The sequence below is a fragment of the Diadema antillarum genome, unplaced genomic scaffold, assembly GCF_040938485.1.
Source record: "Diadema antillarum isolate AM-2024a unplaced genomic scaffold, OU_Dant_1.0 seq00000674_RagTag, whole genome shotgun sequence".
NCBI lineage: Eukaryota > Metazoa > Echinodermata > Echinoidea > Diadematoida > Diadematidae > Diadema > Diadema antillarum.
In genome coordinates, this window is record NW_027271580.1 from 515586 (window position 1) to 543335 (window position 27750).

Genomic DNA, 27750 nt, shown 5'->3' on the forward strand with positions numbered 1-27750 from the left:
GTATTTTGTTTCAGAGGAAGGCATACTAATCAACGACACCGCGTTATGTAACGACGTCTTTATGTATACCGCCAACATAGAGCGCCGTTCACCCAATTTGGTACTGCATTGTGGTCGGCCCAATGTCGGCCCGAGAATACCAAAGAAGGTCCCAAAATTGGGATCGGTCTAATGACCCGTATTAACCTTCTCCTTGAAGACATAAATGGTTGCTTTTAATAAAGTTTGGTGTGCACATGACAATGGGCCCAAGATCGACTCTACGGGAAAATGAAATTACTGGAGTAATAAAGGACAAGAGTCCACAAATGGACAAACGAATAAACAAGCGTATAACTGAGAGAAAACTCACCTTTAAGAAGAGATATTTATATTGATTTTGTTCCTACACGTTTTCCTCCTTCTTGTTTCTGTTGTGTATCCTTGAATACAATCATCATGAAAGAAAATATACACGCAAAGTGTTCCTCTCACAAACCCACCATTAATGAAGGAGAGCTGGATTTCTTTTTCATAGTCTGCAAACCTTGTGCTGGCAAACCAGTCCGTAGACAGCCTCGCCAATACCTGCCGTTTCGCTCGTGTCCAGCGCGGGAGACAAATCAAAGATGATGGTAGCGAGGACTACTTCGACCATTCCGTCTTCTTCACTCGGATCAGCTTTGGACCGGCAGGTAACGTGAAGTTAATTTTCATTTTAAATAGTTGGCGTCATTGCACATTATTGTAGGCCCTACTAAGGGTCAGATTGAGGACAATCTATTGAGTGCATTCCCCAGGTTGTCATGACAACACTTTCTTGCCTGAATGGCGGTATTGGTAATTAGCCTTCTGCAGTCAAGAAGGGAAGACTTATTGGCGTATATTTACTGGGTAGGTGCATCTCTCCACATGCATCACTAACTATTTGTATCTCATGCAAAGAAACAAAATCGCGCATGATCGTTTATGAGGTTTATGTAAAACTTGACGCTTTGGTCATAGCGATAGCTAACGATGGCTATAATTATGAGTACTGACATAAATGACAATGACAATGAATCTTTTGATTTTGTTTAATGTATAATTTTTTTTTAATGTTGAAATTTGATGCTACCAACACTGGGCACATTTTTTAGCATCTTTGCGTATGAATGGCAATAAGGTTTAACATGACACGTTACAGAAACCGGCATTCCGTCAAAAATTTGCATAGGGGGCCAGTGAAGACTGCATGACTTCGAAAGGTTCTAGTGAGTGCCGATGAACGCTTCCAAGACTTTCGCCAAAGCAAGGAGGTTTAAGAGATGGAGTTCCAACTAGCTGTAATTATTTATACAGTTGTCAGTTTTCTCATACAAATAACGTGCAAAAGAATTCTACGGTGCATTAACTGTGCGTTAGATAATCGGGGTTCGGTGCCGCCGTTTTGCTGAGCAATCTGAAGATTGATTTGAACGTTCAACATGCTTTTTTGTTTATTAAATGAAATGGAATCTCACTTATGAATGCAGTCATCCCCTACCCCCACCCATACCCCTCAAGAAGGAAAAAAAAAGTGAACAGGCTCGAGCTTTGCCTTCAAAGTAAGTAGGGTCGAGTTGGAAGAAGAACTGATCAGTGGCCGACACGATATGAGTCTGTTCAAAATATTGCTGGGTCTGTGTCCGAGTGACGTCAGGCATTAGCATTCTTATAACAATAAGCATTCTTAACAAAAATTGTATGTATAAATGAAAAGGCGAAGTCATTTCATCATTGTTAAACGGCCATGCTTTGAAATACATTGTATTTTCTTCTCGGAACATTTTCCTGGATCATCACTCTGTCATCCACCCCAACTCATCGCGGCTCCGTGCAGGCTACGCCCCAGTCGGTATCATGTGTGACGTCACCTACAGCTGCTCACTGGTGAAGGAGGATGGGCTACAGATGTCTTTCGTTCTAGCCCACGAGGCGGGCCACGTGTAAGTTGTCCGAGGTCCGGATATATATATATATATATATATATATATATATATATAATTTTTTTTTTATTATTTATTTATTTATTTTATTTTTTTTTTGGGGGGGGGGGTTATCGTCATATGCTGCATTCAGCAGAGATTCCTTAAAGGAGCACTCCACACTTAATGTACAAAAAGTTAACCTTGATGGGTTGAGTGATATCAAACACATACAACTTACAGTAAAAGTTCTATTGAAATAAGATTATTTTAAGAATAAAATGAGGATGATATGACATCTCGAAGTTTTTCAAAAACATTGATAGTCAAACGTTTTGTTTGATATGGGAAGAATGAAATGTTCATACCGGCTATATGTCTTGACAAACGAAATTATTTTTTTTTTTTCAAATCAGTATTTTCTTACAAGTTTTCAACCCCCCCCCCCCCCCCCCCCTCCCAAAAAAAAAGGCTCAATTGATCTTCGTCACTCACATCTCTCTTTTGGTTACATAAAAATGACTGTTCGCAATTGTCCATTCGCAAATGTCGCTTTCATTGCGACGTTATGCAGGAAATGTTGAAACAAAGCATAATTCTAATTTTCTAAAAGTTCACCAAGCCACAAATTCGGCAGACGAAATGATGAGGTTAATGGTTGTATATAATGATGCTAAACAGATAATCATTGTGTGACGTCATGATCCAGGTTAGGTATGGAGCATGACGGTGATGGTAACACGTGTTTCGATGACGCCCACGGAATGTCCATCATGGCCACAGTGGTACAGTCCACGCCCAGGGATCACTACTGGTCGGAGTGTAGCCGAAACGAGCTCCACGCGACACTAGGGTGAGCTTTTCCCCTTTCTTCGTCATTTCAGAAAAATGCAAAACTTCATCGTCAAGCCTTGACTTTATAGCTTAAAAATTGAATCAGTATTCAGTGGTAAAACAATACGACAAAAATTTGAGAAAGAAACAGCAAAATACAACAACGGATTAACAGGGATGAAGGTCAAACATCAATGTAAACTTGGTCACTGCACTTCTGCTTAAAATATGATTTCAAGCCAAACCTTCAACTAAGAAAACGCAGTGTTGATATGATTCAGTGAGAAGGATGTGATTAGATAGATGAGCATTTTAGATGAAAAAGCGAGGGTAAAAGATTAAGAGTGATAAAGGTCCATGGTTGCTGTGAAAATCATTTCTAGCTTGGATTTCCAACATGAAAGTCTAGATTTATATCAATATAATGTGTTTAAAATTAAGGGATCTCACCGGCAACTCGTTGAGTGATACTTTGGCTCGGTAGATATCAATTATTATAGGATCTTTGTCGTTATGTCAGCAACTGCAAACAAATCGGAATTAAAGTATGTTGTACACTGGGAGCGAAGAAAGAACGTACAATGACGTACGTGCTCTAATGCTTCATAAAATTACATTTCTTTGCCGTGTAAGTGTAGCTGGTGCTAAAATTGGAAACAACATCAGTTACATCGGCTCGTACCAGTCACTTAATTATAGACAGTCATCTTTTAACTCTACAATAAAAGAAAACAACAATATCGCTTGGAGATGGCATACAATCTAAGATTTTACAGGCAGTAATGTTATTTGATACAATGCATACCTTTCTTAGATTTGCACAAAAAAAAAGAAGCTTCAATTTTCATAAATTGCCCACCTTGCCCACTATGGGACACAATCTATGTATTGATTCATTCACTTATCTACCTAGTTATTTGTGTATTCATTAATATACTAAATCGTTTATTGTCGAGCCCACCGGAGGTGAGGGGAGACTAAGGGATCGCCTGCGGCGTCTGTCCGTCCATCGTCCGTCCGTCGTCCGTCCGTCCGTCGTCTGTCCGTAACGCTACAAAAGCTTCAATAACTCTTTACTCTGGGCTTCAATTGCAATCAAACTTTGAGGGAAGAGGGGTCAGACAAAGTTTCACATTCTACCATATATGAAGGTCACCTCAAGGTCAAAGCTCACAGGCAGGGGTCAATGAACTTTAGGGCCCAATGTTAAGTTTTTATGGCGCGTTTGTATGAATATGGGTCATAACTTTTGATCCATACCTCCATTTGTGACCAAACTTGGATGGTAGATATCCCTTCGGGAGTGGATGGTCACCATAAGGTCAATGGTCACAAGCATGGGTCAACGAACTTTTAGAGCCCAATGTTAAGTTTTTATGGTGTGTTTCTATTATGGGTCATAACTTTTGATCCATAGGTCCGTTTGCGACTAAACTTGGATGACAGATGTCTCTTTGGGAGTGGATGATCACCACAAGGTCAAAGGTCACAAGCAGGGGTCAACGAACTTTTAGAGCCCAATGTTAAGGTTTTATGGCGCGTTTCTAATATGGGTTATAACTTTTGATCCATAACAATAGGTCTGTTTGTGACCAAACTTATATGGTAGATGTCCAATGGGGAGTGGATGGTCACCACAAGGTCAAAGGTCACAGGCAGGGGTAAACGAACTTTAAGGGCCCAATGTTAAGTTTTTATGGCACGTTTCTTTTTTGCCATAAATTTTTACCCTTTTATATCTCTTTTTATCTGTTATATCCCATTCGCGTACAATTTCTCGTACGCGAATGGGCGAGACACATTATGGCACTTGCCCTGTTCTTTCAATGTTCATACCTATACTTATCCGTTCATTAAACATCTATATTGACTGTGATATCAGAGACATGACCTGCCTATGGGACGAGCCCACTGGGGGAACGCGAGCGACCAGCATCGAGCGACCTGGACAAATTAACACCATATGGACGAGCAGTGTCGGTTCCAGTTCGGAGAGGGTTACCGGAAATGCCACGTAAGTCCTCTGTTTCTGTTGCTGATACATGCATCTTCAGGTACAGTCCTCCTCTCCTTGCGTTGATATGTAAGTAATGAATAAATGAATAGATAGATAGATAGATAGATAGATAAATAAACAAATAAATAAATGAATAAATAAATAAATAAATAATATGTGTTTGTTCATTAATTTCTAGAAACAATTGCATGAACATTTATTTATTTATCTATTTATTTATTTTTGCATGCATGCGTGCATGCATGCATAATTATGTCTGGCTTGCAATTTTGTGCGCTTGTTAGGATTTGATGAATTAATTCTACAATTTAAGTGTCCAGTCAAAAATGGAAGAGTGGCACTGGCCTATTAAAGTGTTCTTACTCCAATCTCCATGAAACCTTCCTCTTGTTTGGAATTCTTCCTCTCCACAACCATGATATCGACTAAAATTCCAGGCTTCTCAACTTTTTTTGTTTTAAACCTGAGGCCAACTTTGGCTATAGTAAATATTTTCGAGGCCCAGTTTTGATCGAATATAGATATTTTTATGTCATTTTTGGCTGATATCACGGCGGCCCATCTGAGAGAGCTTCGCTGCCCACTGGTTGAGAAGCTCGGAATTAAAATTAATCGTTCACTTGTACCTTCGTCCCAACAGCACACCGACGTGGATTACTGCGTCGAACTCTACTGCACTGGGCCGGACCTTGACGGCGGGTGTCTCAAGAAAGGGCCGCCGATGGATGGCTCCTCTTGCGGGCCACAAAGGGTTAGTATCGGTGCAGGGGCAGATCCAGGAATTTCTTAAAGGAGGGGGGGGGGGGGGGGCGAAAAGCAATTTATATTTCTGGTGCCACTTCCGGGTTTAGTCAGCCAACAAACGCACACATACACACACACATACACACACACACACAAACAACAACAACAACAACAACAACAACAACAACAACAACAACGCTGAATCCGCCACTGCGGGGAATACATGTACTTCCGGTATATTATGAAACACATTCTAAAGGGCGTTTCACAAAGTCGATCTTAAAGGTTTAGTAACTTAAAATCAAGGTATATGTTATGTGTGTCTTCCATGGTATTCTAACTTCTGAATGAAAATGAGAATTTTGGAGACTTTTTTTAATGCAGCCATTAATAAACAGAATAAGATGAGTGACAATGAAAATTTTTAGTTACTTCCTGTCAATTTTTCGACCATTAAGTTGTAGAACATGGTATATTTTTGTGTGAATAACTTCACAATGATGCTCATGAAAGGTATATCAGAGTTTGCGAGTGGGGCATAAATGTATTGGGCCAAAAAATATGGAAAATTCATTAACTCACTCATTACTATTCACATCATCTGTTCGGAAAATATTTTGTCAAAATCAACCGAATTTCACAATTTCATTACACCCTTAATTCTTATTCGATTTGATCAAATTTTCGCTGTTGTGATTATTAGATTTTACCGTTTGTTATCGGACTAACTTTTAACAAGACAGGAATTCCCCTTTAACTTTTACCATCGACTAAAATTCTTCGTGGATCACCCCATGGTTCTCATTTCTGACGGTGAAAAAAGTCGAGACTTAGTAGAAGTGACTGACAATCCAGATTCTGCTAGTTCTCTTCGCTCTTTACTGATTTGATGTATAACTCTCCATACAAACATTTTCCCCCTATAAATGTTTATTACATTTGAAGGATTTCCTCTTTTGTGTAAGAGTCAAAAATAGAAGAACAAACTGTGTGTATATAGACAAATCAAGGTACAAAAAAACAGCAACATTTTAGATACCACCACATCTATCAGAAACAGCAACAGCATAACCAAATTGGTATGACTAGACTATAAATAAAATGCTTTCTCGCTCTTCCAGGAGTGCGTGAGGGAACGCTGCGTTCGTGTAACGATCGTGCACGGTGGCTGGAGCGAGTGGACCCCGTGGGGTGAGTGCTCCTTCAGCTGCGGCCTCGGAGTGCAGATCAGGACCAGGCGATGCAATAACCCAAAGTGAGTCATTTTAAGCGTAGTTACATTTTACTTTCAGTGCTTTCTAAGGGAGAAGCGTGTATGTCAGGGAGTTATGCAGTGAGCTTATGGGTGGTCAAAATTAGTGCTTAATACTAACATTAGCACTAAAATACTAATAAGTTAAGCACTTATTGATAAATTGATAAGTGCTTAATATTTTGCGATTTGTAACTGTAATATCATCATGCCCATCAATATGATTTCTCTTTTTCTACTCATTTTACTTTTTCTCCTTATTTTCATTATTTACGCATATACTGTACATATTTTATATGTGTACATGTATATATATACATAGTATATATATATATATATATATATATATATATATAAACAAGAAAGGGAAAACTAGCCAGAAACAAATGATAAATAGTGAAAACTTTGAGCAGAGAAAATGGGTTTTCATCGGGTTTATATCAGGTTAATGTGTGTGTGTGTGTGTGTGTGTGTGTGTGGCACACATACACACACTATAGCTTCTGACCACACGAGCAAAGAGAGTTGAGGGTTTGGGACGAACACCGATCTAGGGCTTTCAATAGCTCAGTCGGTAGAGCACCGGTCTGGTAATCCGGAGGTCGAATCCCGATGAAAAGCCATTTCTTTGCTCAAAGTTTTCACTATATATATATATATATATATATATATATATATATATGTGTGTGTGTGTGTGTGTGTGTGTGTATGTATATGTATATATATATATATATATATATGTGTGTGTGTGTGTGTGTATGTATATGTATATGTATAATCCAAACCAACAACTACATAGGAAGGAAATAGAGTTGATGAAGGGGACGAAGGAACTGTGTCTGTACAGTATGAATAACGAAATCTCTGCGGTACATGACTATAACATTATTTTCTCAATGTTATAATGTTATGAAATTACATGACAAAGTATCAGATCACATGCCATACAACAATCATTACAATACAAATACACAGTCAATGACAATTTACATCGTAATCATGTAAGCATCGATTTCCCAACGAATGTGAACACGAAGAAAAATAGTTCTCATTACGGCGTTGTATCATGTATAGCAATTCACACGAGACTGTATAAAGGCTCATGTTATTATAACATTTGACAGATGAATAATTGAATTCATATACATTTGCTCATGAGTACTTACAAATGGTATGTAGGTAACATACTGTCAGTTATACCACTTCTGTCAGTTATATACCACTTCAATAATAACAAATAAATCCACGTATTCCTGACTGTCTAGTACCAGTTCTTACGGGAAACACTTCAGGTAACAAAATATCTTTGTTCTGATTATAATTATAATACAATGTAATTCTCAGCCTAAATCATACCCTATCCTATACCGGAGTATGAAGATAAAACAATATTTTGTTCAACTGAGTATCAAAATCTAGGCAACGACTTCAGTAGTATGCCTCAATACTTCATTTTTGCATTGACGCTTATACGACAGGACTACTAAAGGAATGACATTCGAAAAGAAATATGTGAAAAAGAAAGAAAAAGAACTGGAAAATAGATTGTTTTGTTTCTATCATCTCCAGTGTGAAAACATTACCAAAATACATGTCGATTCTTTTCTGATTTTGCTTTCTCTTACCTCATGAGCGGCCTAGATCTTACTGTAGATTTCACCTCGGTTGAAGAACCTGAATACTTCCTTTCAATAACGGAAATCATACACGCGCTAACTTCTCGGGTACTTTGAAATCATTTAAACTCTGCTTGAGTTTATACAGTGTATCTTAACATAAAAGGCAAAGTCGAAAGCGAAATCACGGTTCATAAACCTACTACTCTATACACGTGATCGTGAGCTTTGAATCAGTCACGTATCAGCTGCCTGTCAAATAGGACAGGAACCTAGAAATCTCGTAAGTAGTACATCATTACAATGATGAACACAATGAAAGAGAATAGTGCAATGAACGAAAGATAACTACAAAACGAAAATTACTCAAATATTTCAACAACTGGGAGTTTTTGTTATGACTGGCAGTGTGTACATGACTGGAAAAAAAAGTATCATGATAAGAACAGTAAAATGCGGGGACAAGAAGCTTAATGAAACTCTACTAAATCTGGTAGGTAAAAATCGCCTTAGACTTAGTTTATAATTCCCTTCTGGCTTGCAATATGAAACCATTACAGCTGTATATAACAATTGCCATATTCAATCAATCTATGAAATATTTTTGTGGAACTTACCAATGTGTGAATAAAGCATATCATATATATGTCTACAGTAAACGTTTAACAAGTACGTTGAAAACTCTTTTTACATACAAGTAACTTTGAATTATCATCACCCAAGTCGGAGGTCTTTTCAAGTCCATTTCTTTTTATATTCTATTGATTCTAATCCCTCCTAAATCGAATTTTCTCTAATTCGCAGCTATTTCTTTAGTCCAAATAGATTCGAGTTATAGGCAAGGTTGACTATTAGGGTACACGCCACGTCGGTCTCGTGAGCCTCTTTTGAATCGTGTCGGTCTCATGGGCTTTGTTTGCGTAGTGTCGGTCTCGTGAGCCTAATATTAGGGTGCGCTTATAAGATTTTGCGGGCCTAGAATCACTGTTTTGAAACACTGTTTTGAAACACTGTTTCAAATCACACTTTCGTCAGGAGAGCGTTTATAAGATTTTTTCTCCGAGCGTGTTGGGGCGCTCGCTCAGACTGTGCCATTGCGCAACTCACTCTGCGCAGTTTTTCCTCGGCAAAAGGTCAAACAGGGCGCGCGCAAGGCATTGTGACGTCACATAAACAGTGTTTGCGATCGCAGTTGCGTTTATAAGATTTTTGAAGCACTGATTCTACAGAAATACTGTTTGTAAACGCACTATTTTGTGCGTTTACAAACAGTGTTTCAAAACACTGTTTCAAATCACGGCGAGCGTTTATAAGAATTTTTTTCGAGCTAGAATCACTGTTTGGCCAGAAACAGTGTTTCAAAACACTGTTTCTGGCTAGAAGAAAAATCTTATAAACGTACCTTTGGTAGTATCGAACTCATGGGCTCTATTTGCGTAGTGTCGAACTCATGGCTGTATGTGACTGATGGGCTTTATAACTCGTGGGCTGTATGACTCATGGACCTATTTTCAGTGTCGGTCTCTTGGGATGACCCCGACTATTATACATGTAATGACTAGTTGCTTTACAGTCCCTTCATCGGAAGAACAAACTGTCATCGGTGTGATTTTATAAGACACAGTCGAACACTGCTCATAATCGACAATGATATCCCCATGAAATTGTAAACTAAAATGTTCTCTGTTTTGGCCACAAGTTAGATCCAGCTAAACGGAACGGGAACCTTAATCTTTCTTGAATTATTATTGATTTGATCGATTAACTGAAAGTGAACCGCTTGAAGAAAATAGTATATCTCTGATATTATTCAGAGGTTATCTTTGCAACATACAAGTACTAGGTGTTATAAAAAACATTTCCCACTTTTGATTATTAATAGTTCAAAAATTATATGTCAGATAAAACTGTCATTGATAAGAGTAATAGCTGAAAAGTGTACAATTTAGTTGGAAGTGATTTGAATATGAAAGCCTATATTAATTTCATAAAATCAATTATTTATTTCAATGTAAGGTTCCATATTTTGAGAAAATTTTAACCCTCTGTACAAAAATTGAACTTTACACAGGAACCAATGATGTGTATGTGAGTGTGTGCTTACAATGACCCTGAACAATGGACATGGCTGCCACCTGTTCAGAGCTCTGCTGCAAGGCACATGAATGCTTTATCAATTATTCATGTGGATTGCCCTGAGCACTGCTGGTCTGAATTCATGACACAGGGTGAAATGCACGCAAATGAAAAAAGTGAGCACATGTTTCCACGTGCTTGCATACACCGCATTTCAGAATGAATAAAGACTAATTGTGACAGTGGAATTCCTCATGAATATGTAATAGAGCATTCTAACCCTGGTCATTGTTCAGGACCATTGTCAGGGTATCAACAACACACTCCTATACACACCAATAACCCCCTGTGCAAAGTTGAAGTTTTGTACAGAGGGTTGAAAATAGAGCAAAATCTGAAACCTAACTGAAAAATTAATGTTGAATTTAACGAAACTGAATGATGCTTTCATTTTCAAATTACCTCCAACGAAATTGCACACTATTTAGCTATTGTTAATATCAATGTTATATCTATGATATATAATTTTTGAACTAGAAAGGATCAAAAGTGGGATTTTTTTTTGTAACACCTAGTACATGTATTTTCACTCGTAGTGGATACGTCCTGTAGAAAAAGTTTTACTGCAGAGTGGTGCATATCAAAGAGAAACACTTTTAAACGACTGGGGTTTTTTCCTTGGTACGGAATCATCTGACTGAAATGCCCATGCAGTAAAATGCACTGACATTCTCTCTGTGAAACACAACTCGAACTATTTTGTACAAGTTCCGTTGGCTTTTTGTACAAACACCACTCGTGGGATGGAGGGCGCTGTTCAGCGTAGTTTCTGCGGGTGTTGACTGTACTCCTTGTCTTGTCATACTTCTTTGTTTTGTTTGTTTGGTGTCTTTTATTGGTTTAGTTTCACTTTCTGTATCTTATTTCCAAATACATGTAATACATAATATGCACAAAAATAAGATACAAATCAATATACGAATTGTTAATTTCGGAACAAGACTGTCCCTTATAAAGAACATAATACACCCCAGAAACTACTACAAGAGACCAACATTGTCAGCAAACCTTGGGAAGGATGAGGTCCCAACATGTTTTTGCATTACTGTATATTACATTATCATACCGTACCTATATCTGTGTATCCAAGGTGTGATTTTTGGAAAATTATTTATTACATTCTATTTACTTTGTGAAAAAAGAAGAAGAAATGAAATAGGGCAGAAAGTCAAATCCAAATATGGAGAGTCCGTACTCGAAACGGATGCTGAATGATAAGTTGGCCCGAATTCACGAAGGTGGTACAAGTCAACGCCATCTTATTGTCAAGCGTCGTATCATAATGAGGTATTTGTGCCTCCCGACATGCCTATAATAGGAACATTACTGTTGTATGCATATTAATGTAAGTAGACTTGGCAGACATTAATCTGTAACAATATTGACTTCTTTTAAATTGCATGAAAATTACCAAGAATATCCCATAGAGATGATTTTTTTTTTCTTTTTCCAAACTTCAAACATCAGCACAAAATATATCGCATCAAGTAATGATGTAGAGTCTATCGGGAGTGCAGAAAGCTATCTCACCACCCTCAAACTCTTCTAGGAAGTACCAATTTTTTTTCTCTCGTCTTTGTATTTTGAAATTAGTGACGATGTTGCACACGTACTCCAAATCTCTCGTGTATCGATCGATACTGACGATACCCACCTTGTGCTTCACCCAGGCTACGATGACCGAATCATCTCGACAAACAGCTGGGTAGACAGACATACCCTCCTTCTTCAAGACATTCTTCTTCTTCCCCTTATCATCAAAGCACACGGCAGTTAAGGAATCTGTCAGTATCAGTTTCTCGATGGTGTGAAAAGAGAGTAATTGGTAAGGTGTATATCCATCACACATTATTTCCCTGACTGCCCTACCACCCTGTGGGCTAGATACCTGAATCTTTTTGGGTTTGATATAACTCACGTAGATATTGTTATCCTTATCCACAGTGAGACCACCATACCCTCCTTCATCGTCGCTCATCGTCTCGAACGTGACGTCAAGCTTCTCCCACTGTGGAGTGTAGAGTGACATCTTGTTGTTTATTTCACGTACAACGCTTCGACCATCAGATAGGAATCCAAACTGACGGATGCGGACATCCTTCAGCACGGTCTGCAGTAACTCGACATCAGGGGAGTAGAGATGGATTCCGCCAAAGAACGCCCCCACAGCCATCTTACCGTCTGGCGCCCGAGTGATACCTCCCATGCTGTCTTGTCTAGGGACCTCTACGTCTGCTTTGACTTCCCATGTGTAACCTTCCAGCTCTCCAAGACAAGGTTCATTGACCTTTACATCCTTACGAAATGAAATCTTCTGAGCTCGTTCTGTCACACCTCTCGGTGATTGGTCGTCAGGATCATCTCGTCCCAGAAAGCTCTTTAAGTTCTCGCATAGCTTGTCATGTGCAAACACGGCGTCTTTCTCTAGCGGTACCTTCATACCATAAGCTACCAGCTCTTCCATAGCGTTTATGTGACGAATTGTTTGGTGACTCTCCTCCTTCATAACTTGTAATTTATTCGTGAATTTTTCAGACCATCGTTTCACTTGGCTTTTCAGGGTCTCTCTTCTGGCTGACAGTAGCTGCATGCATTCCTCGTACGTCTTGTCGATGTCATTGTTGAGCTTTCTCATCATGTTTGTTATTTCATTTCGTTGTGTCTCTATGCAATCGATATGATTCTCAAAAATTGTTTTCTTTGATTTTGCCCTTTCTTGTAACACCTTGATATTTGTCATTAGTTTTTCCTCGTGGATGGCTGCCTGTTCCAGCTTGTGACCCTCTTGCAGATGCTCCAGCATCCCACACTTACAACAAATGTACTCCCGACACCCGGTACAGAAACACTCTTCATCATCGTTAGGATGTTTCTTACACTTTTGTCGTCTCTTGAGAGGAACTTTTCCCTCGAGCACCTCGTTAATGGGCACCAATTCGTGGTTGGACAACGGTTTCCAGGTAGCATGGCCTTTCTCACACAATTCGCACATATATTTCCCACAGTTCTGACAGTAGGATACAGCTGGCGGTTTTTCGTCAACCTCACAAACCGTGCATGTTGGATTCTTGGTTTTGACTTCATCCACGAGAGAACTCAGCGGTACGTTTGTTTGTAACTTACTCACATCTCCACTTGGTAGGGGCGTTTCTTTCCTGCATACAGGGCAGGTTAGAATTTGTTCCTTTTGCTGAGTTTGAACGATGCGTTCTACACAGTCAATGCAGAAAGTGTGAGAACATACCAGTGATTTAGGTTGGTTAAAGAGTGTCAGGCAGATAGGACACTCTAAATTCTGGCTGCTGATTTGATGAAATGTTGCCATGGTGATTGTTTGTCTATGAGAAGAGAAACACATAGCATTTTGTTACTGATACAAGCAGATTCAATAGCGTAGTTCTTTACCAGACAGAAACTGGAGGGTCAATGCCAGGCATGCTCTGGCATTCTTTGAATTTTGTAAAATTCATTGAAGCAAAATGAGGCACAAGTTAGCATCGATACGCATGTGACTACCGTTTATCATTAAAAAAAAACCCCAAGAAATATGTTTTATTTCCCGGCTCAACAATGCTGATTTATCTGGTGAGCCTGTCATAGGATGAGTTTTCTCCATCGGACCCAATCTAGCTTGAAGGATACACTGAATTCGTATCACGTCCATTAAATAAAACAATATATTTTCTAATGCCACAACTCAAAATGAAATTATATTTGTTGTTCAATCATTGAAACCGAAGACTTCAAATAGATAAGATGGATTAATTATGAAGATTCAACAGCATTTTTTTTTACAATTGCATCTCCTTTCAATATCTAATAACGCCTTTACTGTTTTGGATTTGCCCGAACTTGCAAATGATTTCGAAATTGATACCAGTCTGACTGGCAACAAATTGTGTGTGTGCAAGGTCATATGATTTTTCCATATCAAATATCCAATGTGGAACCCCCAGGCCCGTATTCTGCTAAAAACTTAGACCCGAGTTTAAACCCACGCCTGGGTCTAAAGTGGGTTTTTGGGGTTTAAACCTGAGTTTAAACCACCAGTTTAGACCCAGGTTTAAACCCAGGTTTAATTTGTATTCTACTAAGTCCAGCTGTGGTCTAAATTGGGTTTAAATTAAACCTACCATGGAGGAGGTTTATTTCGAGTTTAAATCGAGTCTAACGATGACTGGTGCAAAGGGTACCAGCACACGGATCAATGCCAATGGCACAAAACGAGTGGCTGGCTGACACGTACGCGAGTACACACCTACTACTCGTGTACTAGTATAGTATATACTTGTAGCAAATTGTACACTTAGAAGAGACTCGAGATCTAAATGGTAGCAATACTACTACCTAGTACTACCTGTACTAATACGTTAGTCTAGATAAGCTTTAATACGATGAAAATAACCTGAAGACTAGACCAAGAACTCAATGTAGGACTAGAGGGTAGAGCCTGAGGTCGATTTGGCATAGAATCTAGTTTCTGTTAGATCGAGAACCTTGATCGATCGTAGGACTAACGTTCGGACTAGTTAGTAGGAGTAGGGTCCTACTAACGTTTATAGTAGAACCTATTCGAATAGCTAGAGTACATTATTGTAACGTTAGGACTAACGTTAGATCTATTAAAAGTTAGGTTAGTGTGGTACGGTAGGTAAAATCTAACGTTAGGCCTAACAGTTACTTCTAATATCGAGACAGGGTTGATAGTAGATCTAGGTCTAGATTTATTTCTAAATTTTAGAATGGTTTCCATTTTTATTAACTGACAATCTTAAGAGAAAAGCTTTTATTCAATTTCCTACCTCAAAGTCCTGGTTTGATCAATTGCCTGTCCATTCCGAATTCACGATTCAATCAACATAAAAAGCCATGTCCCATCCAGCGCACACAGCAACCGTGCCGCCGGCCGGCGCGGCGCGATGGATCTGCTGGTACTGAGCATTCAAAGCTAGCTAGCCAAAAATATGATAGCGATACGCTATTAGACGCTTACCATGTATCCTGAGATGTGCGTCGCACACGTACACAAACTGTACAGTATAATCACAGTGCTTCACGAGTCGTCGCAAGCAAAAATACAGCATGCCCTTATTCGACATAAATACCCGTAAAAACTATTCAAAATCCAAGAAAGTCACGCTCATGTGGCTGATACACTGCCAATAATAAATTTAAGTGGATTTGCGGAGAGAAAAGTACTCAGAGAGGGAGAATTTCTTCTTCCATAGAGGGCACCATGGTGGCTTGACCCAAGACTATTTCGGGTTTAATTTAAACCCGAAATAGACTTGGGTTTAACTAAACCTCGCTAGCAGAATACAAAATTAAACCTCGGGTCTAGCTAAACCATAGGTGAGTCTAAAATGGGTTTAAACCTTGGTCTACAGTAGAATACGGGCCCCAGGGTCCATACTACTCCTTTACTATTTTTGATATAAATGATATGATAAATTATTCGTCGATTCTTCATGTTTGCGGATGATATCACTGCTTCTCATAAGAACCATCTAAGTATTACTTTAGTTTTCGGATAATAAATGCAGAACTGGGAAAAATCATCTATGAATATCGGTAAAACAAGTTTGGTGCATTTTCAAACAACACGCTGCAATGCTAATCCACAGATTGATTCTGGTATAAAGAATGATGGTTTATTATTAGACAAAAGGGATCATATACACAAGTTTTTAGGAGTAACTATACTGATAATCAATTTAAGCTGGAATCATACAATGTATACATTTATAACTAATACACGTATACATCTTCCCAGTTAGGCAAGGAATAGGAATATTGTATAGGGCCTATAGGGTAAAACACTTTTTGTCAAAAACAAACAAACAAACACGGAGTGCTTTAAAAATTCTTCTGTGTAATATCTGCGTATCATACTCGAATCTAACATGAGAAAATTGAGGGCTTTTCCCAATATGAACAGTATTTTCATTTATACAAAACGAGGCTGCAACATTTTTCACTACTGATCCTTTGTTTCACGAATTAAACGTTTTCATATTAGATATCAATGTTTCTCAAACAACAACATCCATGTTCAAATACACAAAAACTCAAGAAGAATAGTCATTCATATCAAACGTGTACCCACAATCACATTTATTTGAATAACCCGAAAGTCCTATCGGTTCACAAATCCTCAAGACATTCTGGACCGGATGTATGGAATGCCCCCTAAGAAATCTAAAAGTAGAATTAAAAAAAGAAAAATCTTTAAAAAATTCTCTTTTATTGTTTATTCTTCATAAAGCTTCTTAAAAGATTAAAGGAAGCGATTATACGTTAATTGTTTTTTTTATATGAATAATCAAACCCATGAAACCAATATTGTGATATAGTGCAGTATTGACAACTAAAACAGAAACGCATAAAATTCGTGAATTTTAAGTAATTCAATATTGATTATTTAATATTTAAGTGGGTAATACAACCAGGCCATTCGCGAATCCTCCCACGACCCTCAGATGACTTGCACCTTCTTCCTTGTTTTGCGTGTGAATACTACAGTATACTAGACTCAGCCTTTTAGTCGATTGTGTTGTCATGAGGAAAGGGCTTTCATCTCACCAATGTGTGATAGAATCCGTAGACGGTGATTTATTTCCAAAAGAATATCTTTATTGAAATAACATTATTATAACAGGCTATGCCATTTTTTCTTGCACATAGAGTTAAACATGTGAAACAAAATCAGCTAAATCATAGTAGAGGTACTCACCAAAGGAACAAGGAAGAATTAATTCTATAGGCATGTAGGGATCATGCATTTGTAAACTACACTCCGTGTCAGGCACAAGTAACATGCGTGTGTGGGTATATTGTTTCGTATGCTTACCAAGTATGCTGTACCTCCGTGGTTAGTTTGGTTGGATTCTGTCTGGTTCCGAAGTAGTGCCTACATTTAGGCATGAGATCACAACGACCGTGTAGTCTGTTCAGCCTGTAGGAAGATGCGAGCATAAAGAGGTTGAATAAGGTCTTACTTTAAAGATCCGAACAGACTACCGAGAGATGACGTAGAACTCACAAAATGGCTATTCGAGCAGCTATCGACGAGATGTCTGTATTGTGACCTTTTCACCGTGACCCATCATAGAGTTATGGAAGCGGGTTTTCCCCACATTTCGAATACTATACTGTGCGCCTATCTGAAAATCACAGCGCACAATGTAATATCGCCTCTTATGTCAAGGCTCCCCCCCCCCCCCCTTCAATTTGGGGAACCTTACAGGAACGATCTGCACGAGAGTTGTTAATCAAAAAGACTTCATGAATAAGAATCTGAGCAAAATAAGACATCATTTTTTATTATTTTTGTTTGACTATTAGCATGTCATGTAGAGTCGCGAAGTTGCACTCTGTTCAAAAAAATAATAGTATAGGATTTTGCCTGTCGCTCGAGAAGTGCTACAATACTAAAACCTGATTCACACATGACCTGTTTTATTCTTTCAATTTCCGTGAAGATTTTTGTATGGGAAGAACTGCTTAAAATTTCATATCCATTTTATTTCATAACCATGACTCAGAGAGAGAAAAATGACTCTTCTGGGAAAGAAAACAATTGGCTCTTCATGGAGTAAACGGAAAGATATTGTCATAAAAACAAAAACAAAAACAAAAACGTTTAGTTCTAATACCTCTCGAGTTTTCGATCATCACAACTAGTGCCAGTAACATGAATATTGTTTGAAAGATGGGTAAGTGTTTTATATTTTGATAAATCAGATTTCGAATGGCTGTGTTTGTTCCCACAGGCCCCAAAACGGCGGGAGAGACTGCGTTGGTGACGCGGAAGAGATTCGGCTTTGTAATACCGAGGTATTAAGATACACAAATCGCTTTTAAGAACATCCCATGGAATATTTTCTAACGTCTGTCATGGGTTGGATAGATTTGACATGAATCAGAATGTCAGTAAACTTTGGCATTTTTGTACTAGAAAGCAAAAATAAATATCTTCTGTTTTCATGTATATCGTAACAAATTGCTGAAAATTTGTGAAGAATGACTCACTGCACGTCTGTTTAGATTACAATTCTAATAGTAAATTCTTTTTTTATTCTATTCACAAAAGAAACATACTTGAAAGTCAATCTTGATAGTGATTTTGTTACCAGAATACTGATGAATACCTGCAGTGTTTGGACTCACTGTTTTTTTTTTTATCGCAATAATATTCTTTTAATGATTCCCTGTTCCGTATTCTTTTTCTCCCACTCACAGGTATGTCCCGATGGTCCAACAGACAAGCATTTAGCACAGTGTATTCGTCATTCGAAGAGAACATCTGGCGAGACTTTACTGGCCTATCCAAACACTGACCGTGAGTATTCAAACTCTATCAACTGTCACGCGGGCCCTCGTGTAGGGACTATGGAATAAGAAAAAAAAAATCTTTTTTTTTGATACTTTTGGTCTGATTTGTTTCATGTAATTGTATGTTGTATATTTTATGTTTCATGTACGTGTGTATATGTTTTGAAATAAGTTTATGTCATTTTTACGTTATGATACACGGACATGAGGAAGAACAGCCGTCTGGCTGAATCATATGCCGTGCTAAAATAAATAAATTAAATGAAATTAAATGAAAATGAAATAAGAGCGTTTTTTCTTTCATATTTATGCGTGAAGTCATTGTCAAATTCCACGGGAAATTCTCAACTTGCAAAACAAACTCAAGCCACTGTCACACAGGTGAAACTCCCTGAAGTTTAAGCTCTCAAAGTTGATTAAGTTCTGCCGGCGCGGTGTGCTTAAAAGAGAGAGAATTATTGATGCGGAAAAAAAAATACTTTCAGAGTCGCGCTCAATTCCTGATTCCTTATCTGTCCAACGATTTCCTTTTCTTATACTCATACGATATCATTGTAACAGCTCGCGCCACGTGTAAATTATCCTGCATTTCGGAGAGCTCGGGAGAAGTCTACGTGTCCGACAGTTATGTCATCGACGGAACGCCTGTCTCTCACGACTACCCAGAGTACATTTGCGTCAACGGTGAAGTGGTGGTGAGAGTTTTTGATTTTCAGTTGTTTAAATATCAATGGGAACCAATAATATATATTTCATAGTCGAAGGGGGGGGGGGTGGTTCAAAATAAACGTATTGTGATGAAATAAACTAAAAGCTCGGGACAGCGACACGTCATGAAATTATTTGTTGTATCGTAAATTCTTCCATTTGTCACCCTCGCCGAGTACTGTTTAGTGACTATGAATTTGACCTAATGTAAATATGTGAAGATCCTAGTGCGTCACTTCTTTTCTGCCACTCAATTTTGACATTATTCTGATAACGTAGACCAGGCAACAGACATTACTTTTGATATGGTCGTTTCTATTAGTCATATGTTCGACAGACACAATGTTGTTGCTGGTGTAAGATCAAAATATTAATATTCACGTTAATGAATTTAACGGGAATTTTATGCTTCTCTTTATTGTTTATTGCTGGGTTAAGGATAGCTTTCTACCTAGAGATTTTGTTGTTGTTGTTTTCTTTGTTTCTCACACTTCCTGTCCTATTCTTACCTCCAGAATATCGGATGCGATGTGCAGCTTGGTTCCACCAAGATGTGGGACAACTGTGGCGTGTGCGACGGGCGCAACGCCACGTGTTACGACGTCGTCAACAACATCGCCGATAAAAAGCCGAAACAGAAAAGTTAGTGCGTGAGGAAAATGGAATTATAGATCAATCATACTCTCTTCCTATATGAACATATTTTCATTCACCTTAAGCCGATTTTTCAAGTTCTGCCTTCTTGGTTTCTCGTTATTTTGGGAGTACAACAAACTCCCAACTACTATACACATAACGTTTTGCTGGTAGCGTCTGTCGTACTGTTTCCTTTCCTACTGCAACCCCGATTTTTTCATGCCTGTGATACGTGTTTCAATCTGTAATCATCTGTTTGTATTTGTCACTCTCATAAATTTTCAACCATCCATCATTCTGCAGAATACAAGAAACTGATGACCCTGTCTCCGGGGATGTGGAACCTGCAGGTCACCAAGCTTGTGCCTTCATCGCACTTTCTCGGTAAGAAACGAACAAACGAGCGAACAAACAAACAGAAAACAAACTACAAAACCACAAGCAATACAAAACAATCAAACCATGTTGAAAAAAGAAAAAAAGATCCCAGAGAATTTTCATCAGCGTCTATCAGCCTACTTTCAGAGTGTGAACTCTCCTATCATAATCTGCAAAGTAAAGTATCCGCATATGAATATACATGTAGTTAGATTATGATAGGCACATAATTCATTTCTACATGGACTCGTATACTATGAGTATATCATAGACTTTGAAAAAGAAGATATGTTTGCCAATAATTATATGTTTGCGGGGCAAAGGAAGGAAAGGGGGTACCTGCACAGTTTGTAGCAAGCACGACCATAAATCTATACGATTCATAACCAAATGGGGGCATGTGAACCAGATCAAATTACAAATGGCAACTAAGTATATGCACGGCTACAGACAGACATGCACAAACAGACAAACAAAAAGACACATACATTGACACACACAAACATGTACTACAGGCAAATTACAACATATCTCTCATTAAAAAAAATGAAAAGAGCGAACAGCGAGGTGCGCTTATATTATGTGTGTGTTTGAATGAATGAGAGATTATGACACTCGAGTACTTTTTTTTTACAATACAGAGACATATACAACTATTCAGAAACCAGCATGTGATGATGTTTTGAAATTCGATTTTCTTTGTAATGTTTTCACACTTTTTTTGTCGGTTCTACGAGAGAAAGCATTTTTTGACAATACAAACACGACAAAGACATCTAGAACTTTTCAAAAAACAGCATGTGATAATATTTTTGATTACCCATTTTTCGTCCATGTAGCTCTCAAGATTGAGGAGACGGGCAAGTACATTTTAAACAGGGGCAAGCAACAGTCTCACTCGCACGCATTCATCGAGTCCGGGGTCCGCTTTGTCTACAACACTGACGGCGAATATGAGATGCTTACGGCTAAGGGACCCATTCCTTTCACCCTCTTGTTAATGGTAAGTATATAGTAGGTATAGTGGTAATTGCACAAATTGAAGCGGAGAGATCCATCGATAGCTAGCTAGCTAGCTAGCTAGCTGGATAGATAGATAGATAGATAGATTGATAGATAGATAGATAGAATGATTGATTGATTGACTGATTGATTGATAGATAAATAGATGAATAGATAGATAGATAGATAGATAAATGATGGATAGATAGATGTATAAATAGATAGATAGATAGATTGATAAATGGATAGATAGATATATAGAGAGATAGATAGATAGATAGATAGATAGATAGATAGATAGAGATTATACATAGGTAGAGTGTTTTGAACATATAGAATAGAGGGAAATCATCTCAGTGATTGTTATTGTTTCGCAATGTTTGTGTTTTTAAGGAAAGGAACTCAGCTGTACTAAGACTCCGTCACACTTTCAACTGAAGTAATATTAAAGATAAATTATATTAAAAAAGGTAGCCATGCTTCATTGATATCTATATTAGATATCAAAAAAAAAATAGCTGAATGTATGAATGGCAAGACTACTGAAGAGTTGTGTTAAGCTTCTGAGTGCCACATTAGTTTCTTCTCCATAGGTTTGTGTGTGAAATTTGTGCACATTTGTCTCATTGGGACAGGAAGAGTTGATACAGTGAACACATTACTCATCAGCGTCGACTGTCCCCATCTTTCATTTCCCCCGTATAGGCATTCGCCGCTAGAGACACCCGTCCAATGAATTACAGCGTCGAATACTACGAAGATTTCGGGCCCGTTATTGCGGAGGAGGCGGGGATTCAAACCGATACGCTGATAGCTGGACAGTCGGAAGAAGAACAGACCGAAGTGACACAGGCACCCGCAGCGACGCAGGCACCAGACCCGGAGTACTCGTGGGATGATATGGGTTGGACCGACTGTAACAGGGAATGTGGTGGCGGTAAGTGAGCGCGATGTTTCACAGACTTGAGAAACTACGACCTCTACAAACGTTTGACATAGCCTTGAGGTAAAAAGAAGAATCTCTGTCGCTTCAGATGTATCCCTTAAACCTTCGTCCAAACGTTAACCTTCTATGAAGTTTGGTTAGAATTCCCTTGCAGTCTCGTAATAACCTCTCTAGCAACCAAGAGAAGTACAGTTGTACCAAAGAGAAGTATACTTCTGCTCATGCAGGCAGAGTCTCGAAGCCATAACCTGTCAAGCAAGCAAACCACTAAACCACCGGAATGGTACAGTGGATGCAACATTCGACATGAAGCAGGAATGGAAATGACCACACTATCTAATACAATTCGTAGAGGAAAAAAGGTTCAAATAATTTCAGAGCTGATCAGATTAAAGCAAGAAAACAATCTGGAATTGTAAATCATCTCAGAGATTACCTTATGTTTTCGAGTAAAGGCGGCAAGCACATAGAACGGGTTGTTAATTAGCTCATGTTCTTTAGCTCCATGTGACGTTAATTAGAAAATAATAAGTAAAGGCTTGTTGTCCCTGTGGTCTTTCCGATGACGTGAAGGGACGTTTGAGTCTGCGTTCTCAATTATTAGGGAGCTTTAGGTCTGCCACGCGGTTCTGGGCCATTTTAGCGTCCGCTCAAATTCACGACGCAGAGAGCTACTTGATGTCATTTTGACGAACCACATAAATGAGGGCACTATTTTACTTTGTATAGGCTGCGTCTTTGCGAAATCTAAAGCTACTTTGCAACACAACCCAGGGTCCCAGGGAGAGAGGAGAACGGTTAAGGCAACCGTCGTCTTAACGTCCTCATCGCAAATCTAAATTTCGCTAATTACTGGAGGCTGATGGGGGTAATTAGGTTCCTGATGTTGTAAGAGGCATTACAGAGGATGTTTAAATCTTCAATATAGACAAGAATAGAATGTAATTAGGTTCCTCCCATTGTTTGTGCGATCATTGATTGTGATATGTCTGGACACGTTATCACTGTCACTCTATCGATACAGGATACTCATTCCATCGCTTTCAGTGCACGCGCATCGAAGACAACCGCCGAGTGAACAACAAACGATGTGGGAAAAAGAACTACGACCCGAAAGGTGTGCGAAGAGCATGTAACGAGCATCCGTGCCCTACCCAACCTCTGATAATCACGTGAGTACGGGTCTGCTGAGATACCGAAAACTTTGAACTCGTACTATTTCTAACAGAGTATAAGTCTTGATTCTGAAGAAGACAAGCTAAAGGAGCAGCATAAGACCTTTCTTTTACAGACTCGCGTACCGCAGTTGCGATGATTAGAGGGTTTTTTTTTGTCTAAGGAATATGAGAAGAGAAAACCTTTTTTTTTCGTGAGTGGTAGGATATTTTGCTGCTTTCAGAGAAATTGTTATTTTGATATGATGTCTACGAGTTATACTGAACGCTTCTTCACAATCTTCTAAAGATAGCTCAGGAAGGTGAAAGGCGTTGTCTGTATATTTGTTTTGCTGTATAATGCTGTATTTATATCTAGGGCCTATACATTAAAACATGCATGCATGCATACATTCGTATATACATAATCAAATTGAATATACATACAGTAAGATAACACGAAACCAGTTTTGTTTTCTAATGCATTTGTCGACCTGTGTAGGTACGAGTGGCAAGCTACGGACTGGAGTGAGTGCAGCGCCACCTGCGGGGGTAGTGCTTCCAGGACGCGGCTTGTCGCCTGCTTCCAGGTAACCCACTCTTATTCACCTCCTCCCCATTAGTCTTTTGACAAATTTTGTCGACGCTGTCTTGTATCACTAAGTACACTTATTCTTATCGTATAGTATTCAGCAGAGAAAAAAACAAAACAATTATTATAGAAAACAAGAGGGCATCACGATGTGGGTTTGTCTAACTCAATATTTTGTTCTTTCACGAAGAGTTGACTCTTTTTTGAATGCATTTTTTTTTTCCGGGGGAAGGGGTTATTGGTGACACTTTTCTGTCAACTCTGCCATTTCCGTGGGTTTGAAATTCGCTGTTTCCCCAAAATGTTATTGTTCTTTCAACAAACAAAAAAAGAAGGTCATGCTCTTTATCATACTTTGTTCACTCATGTTAACAATGACGCATTGTCTTTCTGTCAGAACTTTCTAATCTTCCTTCAAAGTTGACCTTAAGAGTTTTTAACCCACGTTCTATTGAATCCCCAGTTCATCGGTGAAGAAAAAGAATTCGCAGACCCTGCGAGCTGCACAGAACCCCGCCCGCCCGAGACAGAACAGTGTGGGTTACCGAAATGTCCGTCCACGTGGAAAACAGGGGCGTGGTCTCAGGTATGTGCCCACAATCATTTGTTCATCTGTTACGTCTGTGTCCGTGTGTTTGTATGCCAGTATGTTTTTGGATGCTATAAGCAGGAAAGCTTACTTTAAAGCGACCACCGTGATTATGCAGAACCGATTTTATACGCTTCAGAACATGTATATGTAGGCCTAATAACTCTTTGTTACAAAAAAAAAAAACCACCTATCCCCCTAGGACCACTCTTACTTCCATCATTCCTCTAGTCATCTTCACAGAAAAAAAAATATGATTACTTCTCAAAACTGTAGAATCAATTCCATACAGCATCACCTGTCTTCGTAGAAAAAGAATGCAAGAAATTGATTTGAATTACGACCTGATGGGAAGTTGATTATGAGAAAAATGCTTCAAGATCTTTATCCATATCATGTTTTAGTGTCTAAGTGAAACGAAAGACTCCTTACACAGAAAAAAAAAACCTCAAAAGGTATATTTAAGAAATATGTAATATACTACCAGTATTTGTTTGTTTGTATGTTTTGCTTTCTTCACTGTCAATGACAGAGGATATTGTATCGCATGATTTAAACTACAACTTATATAGACAACGAACAAGGGCAAACTTTTAATGATTATTTTGAATGCGATTTTTATATTCGTGTTCGTATTATACATGAGGACAGCAAAAATGAGCTTAAACCTGGGTAACTTGCACTTTTCTTTATTCATTCACATTTACAAATGACAGTGTTCCGTAACGTGTGGACCGGGGGTCAAACAACGGGATGTCACGTGTCTTGTCCCCGAGGGCGCCCTCGCAGTAGACTACGAATGTACAGGATTGCAGCCGCCCAGTACAAAGTCGTGTCAGAAGGATGCATGTCCCGGTAAGTAGACATGATTGACAAACGAAATGATTAAAGGACAAGTTCACTTTCATAGACATGTGGTGAATGCACCAATATAAGTAGAACACATTAGTGAGAGTTTGAAGAAAACCGGACAATCCGTTCAAAAATTATGAATTTTTGAAGTTTCTGCTAAGTCACTGCTAGATGAGAAGATTACTACAGCTTGTGATGTCACATGTGTACAAAGATATAAAGAAAATGTAAAGAAAATTCAACATATTTTCACTTTTCTCGCATAGGCCTAATAAAAGAAGACTTGACTTCCTTCTTTCAGAAGGCAGGGGGGGGGAGGTAATATTACCTTTAAAATACGTCAGTGACAAGTCGAGGAAATGTGCTTTTTTTTTCAAAAAGTAAAATTTTATGAAATTCATTTAGGCCTATATATATTTTCCTTATATATCGTTCTACGCATGTGACATCATACGCTGTAGTAGTCTCCTCATCCAGCAGTGACTGTGCAAATATTTAAAAATTCATAACTTTTGAAAGAATTGTCTGATTTTCCTCAAATTTTCACGGATGTGTTCTACTGATATTGCTGCATTCACTCAATCCACACTTGTCCTAGGCGCTCCTTACCTACTTTTTGATGTGTGACATATCACTGGGCGGGGGTCAGTTGTGCTATCTCTGTATGTGTGTGTGTATGTGTGTGTGTGTGTGTGTGTGTGTGTGTGTGTGTGTGTGCCTGTGTATGCGGGAGGGGTGGTTGGTAGGTCTGTATTTCAGAGTGTGTATATATGGATGGGTAGTAATAGCATGAATGGTATCATTGCTTTTTTGTATGGGCAGATTTTTGTAATTTCCAGTTTCAAATGTCTTTTCGGTGTTTTTCTATTTTCAAAATTGCCTTTTTGGCTTGTCAGTTGTCCTCAAGACTTAACTACCCTGTATACCTTTAAAACCATGTAAAAAATAAATATGCTAAATTTTAGATATACAAAAATAAGGTTTGACTAATACCAAAACAATCTAACTCCGTTTTCTATCTCACTGTCCTCTTGCAGTAAATGAGTGCGTACCACAAGACAGTGTACTATGCGAAGAGTCAAGCTTTGAGACGTTCTGCAATTTCCCCGGGTACAGCAAGGTGTGTTGTAGGACGTGTGACGACAAGCGGAAAAGGCGCTGAATAATGGAAGTATACGAGACGTGTCATGTTCATGGACCAGCCACCCGTCTTCCTTTGACCTGTACGAGGAAAATGAACAAGCTCATTGCACCGTGAATTGGTCTCTAAGTGGCTTTACTGGCATTTATACAAAAACCAAGGCTGTAAATGTGTTATTATACTTACCTAATATGATGTGCTATTCGATCTGATAGTTCTGTACAGTGAAAGGAATGGAGTTTCTTCAAATATCCTGTGCGGCTGATCATGGTCAGATAATGGAAATTTGCACCAAGAGGAGACTGTGGTTGTCATAGAATTCGTACATTACGATATGACAACAATAAATAAAGGATTTGAAAGGAGGCGATGACACGGTGATTTGAATGGTGGAAGTATTCGCATTCATTCTCATTGTAATCTAAACCTGGAATATTGACTGTACTCAGGGTCAGCTGTAGGTGAAATAAGACCTCTTTGATGGGAATGTACATAGCAATTCCTCTTTTTGTACAGCTCAATGTTGTTATATAAATTTAAAAGTTTAATATCAACACGATTAGATTTTGTCCATTTCAGTTCTCAGAAATCTTTTAATGATTGAACGAGTCTTTAATGGCGGAAGAAATTCTTCAAACACTTAATAATGAAAGAGGCATGGCCTGTGATACTGAATATTGGATACGGAACCAAGAAATTTATTGTCCCCTGTGAAACTAACATACACAGTAGAATTTTGTCACTGGAGAGCAAATCTAAACGCTGGTAACAGCAACCGTTCTGATCCCCCTCAAATGCTGCAACAGTTAAGAACTGTATAATTGCTGGCGTCTCAGAGACTATAATGTCGTAAATATGTTTATGAGGTGTTAGATTACATTTACAGCAAAGCTA

General features: G+C 38.6%; 1 pseudogene; it reads left to right on the plus strand.

Moving 5' to 3' along the window:
- Window positions 1-61: 61 nt before the first annotated feature.
- LOC139736913 (A disintegrin and metalloproteinase with thrombospondin motifs 3-like) lies at window positions 62-27670 on the plus strand (annotated as a pseudogene).
- The last annotated feature ends 80 nt before the right edge of the window (window positions 27671-27750 follow it).